The following is a 4124-nucleotide window of genomic DNA, read 5'->3' as shown; positions in this document are numbered from 1 at the left end:
CTTGATGTAAAGACTTCTTCCTTCTCTGTTAGTATTTAGCTGCTCCACAGGAGAAAGATGAGGCTTTCTGGTCCCGTAAAGATTTACAGCCTTGGAAACCCTGTGCAGGGTCGCTATGAGTCAGAACTGAATCCTCAGCACATATCCACCACCACCACCACCTCCATGAGTATAGGTCAGCTTTATATTATCAAAGAAAAAAATGGTTTTGTAATCTTCCTCTAGTCGAGTTCTGATTATCAAGCCATCGAGGTTAGGTCAAATGGGTACTTTCTGCAAGTTTGGGTGTTTTTTGTGCATCTCCCCTCACTTCATATCAGCTGGATGCTGCACTTTCAGCTCTAGTCCTCTGTGGCTATGTCCTTGTCCATGGGCTCAAGTGTCCCCAGGTCTCACCACACTTTGGACCATCCAGCCCTTCCTCTTCTGTCTCTCATCTCCAGGTCAATGGGAGTCAACTCAGCCCATTTCTTCATTGTTGCCTAACCCCTCTTCCACTCACCAATAGACCAAAGTGGTCGCCAGCAAGGTTACATGTCTGTTCATGTGTTCCCTTTGAGTTTCAGCCTTAGAGGGGAGTTTGTCCTGAAGGAACTTTATTGCTTGCGTTGATGGCTTTCTGGTGAACAGTTTGCTTATCCTTGTAGTAGCCAGTCATGCTGACTTTTATTTTGGGTTTTTCCTAATGATCTTTCTTTGAAGATGTATTTTCTGTTGCTCTAGCTGGTCCAGGCTGGTCTGCTTTTCCTTGCTAGTAGGAATGTCCCACCTCATAAGGTTCTGGATGGGGCTCAGGATTCCACCTAAGGTCCTATACTCTGCAAAGACTTTGAAAGAAGCCTATTTCAGTGGACAAGTTCTAGAACCCTTTTTAGGTATTCCAATCAGTTATAGGTTGAAGACAGACTTACAAGTTTTCTGTAATCATGTTTCATGACATTCCTTTCTATCCCACTCAAGTGTCTATTTTACAATAATAGGCAAGGGAAATCAATATTCATAAGGCAGTCAAGCATTTTAGTATTATTTCCCCTCTTCAAATTATGCCTAGATCCCTGTGTCATAGAACCCTGTTGTTTCAAGGTTGAGCATGCATAACTATTTACCTCTGTCCCACTTAGGTCATGCAAACCTGTCTCAGTGTTACCCTATCTATCTTGTTCTTTCACCACCTCCCCTTTCTTGTATTGCCCTCCCCAACACCTGACCTAACCCCCCCCATGACAACCCCACTGTTGTGGTTACCTTATATTCCATTAACTCTTTCCTCCATTTAAGACAGTCTATTTTATCCTGTAATCTACTTGACCTTCTCACCACCTAGATCTCTGTTCCTCTGCATTTACCTTCTTTCACATTGTAATTGTTTTGATCATAGACTGACCTCCCAGATCCTCTTTTCTTATAATTTTATTGTTTGTGAATCTTCCATTTGTCGATTGAGTTCATGGTGATGCTGCCACATAGGTCATTCTCTGGTTGTTGTATGTTCTTGTTGGTTCTCAGTCCACAGAACTTCTTTTAGTATGTTTTTCATAACAGGGTTGGCTTTGGCAAAATCCCTTAGCTTCTGTTTATCCTGGAATGTTTTGATAACACCATCATATTTGATTGACAGCTTTGCTGGGTATATTCTTGGTTGGCAGTATTTTTTTCTTTCTTTCAGGGTTTTATATATGTCTCCCCATTGCCTTCTTACCTGCATGGTTTCTATTGAAAGATCTGAGCTTAATCTGATTTGCTTGCCTTTGTATGTTACACTTCTCTTTTCCCTAGCTGCTTTCAGAATTCTGTCCTTATCTTTGATTTTGGAGAGCTTTATTATTATATGTCTTGGTGATTTTCTTTTAAGGTCTATCCTTCCTGGGGTTCATTGAACTTCTTGAGTGCTTATCTTTTTGCTTTTCAGGATGTTAGGAAACCCTTAATGAGATGGATTGACAAAGTGACTGCAACAATGGGCTTAAGTATATCAACAATTGTGAGGATGACACAGGAGCAGACAATGTTTTCCTTTGTTGTACATAGGGTATCTGTGAATCAGAATCAACTAATTGACACATAACAACAACAAGAAGAAGATGTGTTGAAATTCTAACTTTTATACCTATGGTGTAGCTCTGTAGAATAATGCAAGGTCAGCAGTTCAAACTTACCAGTGATTCCACAGAAATCCTATATAAGGTCACTATGACTCAGAACTGACTCCATGATGCTTAACAACAACAACAACATACCTATGGATGGAGTCTTGGTGTGGTACTGTGGGTTAATGCGCTGCACTGCAAGGTAGATTTTAACCTAAAGGTCAGTGCTTCAAGCTCACCAGCCACTCCTCAGAAATCACATACAAGGTAGTTATGAGTCCAAAATGACTCAACTGCACTTAACAACAATAACAACAATACCTATGGATAAGGACTTCTGGTAGCATAGTGGATTATGACCTGGGATGCTAACTGCAAGGTCAATAGTTCAAATTTACCTGTTGCTCTGTGAGAGAAAGATGAAGCTTTCTTCTCCAGTAAAGATTTACAGCCTTGGAAAAGCTATACGGGGTGGCTGTGACTAGGAATTGACACAATGGCACACAAACACCACCACAACCATACCTATGGATATGGTGCTATGAGATAAGCATTGGACTGCCAACTGCAAGGTTAATGGTTTAATCCCACCAACTGCTCCTCAGAAGAAATATAAGGCTGTGTGCTCCAATATGCATTTACAGTCTGGGAAGCCTTATGTAAGGACACTATGAATCGGAATCCACTAAATGGCAGTGCAAGATTTTTATACCTATGGATATGATGCTACTTTGAAGTAAGGGTTTCTTTGTTATTTTAATGAGGCCATATCAGTGTACGTATACATGTCCTAAAACTCTTCACTTCTGAGTAATAAAGAGCAACATAGACACAGAGATAAGCACAGGTAGGGGAAGATAGCTGCCACATGAAGACTATAATTAAGAAACTCTGGAGATACAGACACTAAAAAAGACAAGAATCTTCTCCCGTAGATGACAGAGAAAGCCATCCCTTAAAGCTGGTACACTGCTTATGGACTTGTAGATATTTAAACTTGAGAAAATAAATGTCTGTTCCTTAAAGAAGTCTACATGTGGTATTTCTGTTACAACAGCACTAGGAATATAAAATACTATCCAAACTGAAAATAGAAATGCACCCACATGAACTATAAATCCTGACCTTCCTCGGATATGGCAAGATTGGCTATACAAATAAGAAAATATAGTCTCTAATCAGAACTAATTTCAGATCAAGTAGTAAAGATACAGATAGTTATGAGTCCAAAATGACTCAACTGCACTTAACAACAACAACAACAATACCTATGGATAAGGACTTCTGGTAGCATAGTGGATTATGACCTGGGATGCTAACTGCAAGGTCAATAGTTCAAATTTACCTGTTGCTCTGTGAGAGAAAGATGAAGCTTTCTTCTCCAGTAAAGATTTACAGCCTTGGAAAAGCTATATGGGGTGGCTGTAACTAGGAATTGACACATGGTACCTGCCCTCAGTTAGTTTAGAGTATAGTCAGAAAGAACATGAGCACACATGAAATCTGCTTTAAAATGTTAAATATTCAAAGAACAAATTGAAGTTCATAAATGCAAGACAAAAGTTACATATTTTCCTTCCGAATTACCATTGCACGTATTAAATATATTCCCAATGTTTTTAATTCAGACATTTTAAGAAAATGACTTACATTCAGAGTAGCTGAATGGTTGTTGTTGCTCTTGTTAGGTGCAATCGAGTCGGTACTGATTCATAGCAACCTTATGCACAGCAGAACGAAACACTGCCTGATCCTGGGCCAACCTCAGAATGTTGCCACACTTGGCCAATCCATCTCTATGGGGGTCTTCCTCTTTTTCTCTGACCCTCCACCTTACCAAACATGATATCCTTCTCCAGTGACTGGTCCTTCCTGACAATATGTCCAAAGTAAGAGAGACGAAGTTTGGCCATCTTGGCCTCCAAGGAGCATTCTGGCTGCACTTCTTCCAAAATGGATCTGTTGGTTCTTTTGGCAGCCCATGGCACTTTCAATATTCTTCTCCAACACCAGAACTAAAAAGCATCAATTCTTCTA

The sequence above is a fragment of the Chrysochloris asiatica genome, unplaced genomic scaffold, assembly GCF_000296735.1.
Source record: "Chrysochloris asiatica unplaced genomic scaffold, ChrAsi1.0 scaffold00201, whole genome shotgun sequence".
Taxonomy (NCBI): domain Eukaryota; kingdom Metazoa; phylum Chordata; class Mammalia; order Afrosoricida; family Chrysochloridae; genus Chrysochloris; species Chrysochloris asiatica.
This window is presented reverse-complemented; position numbering follows the sequence as displayed.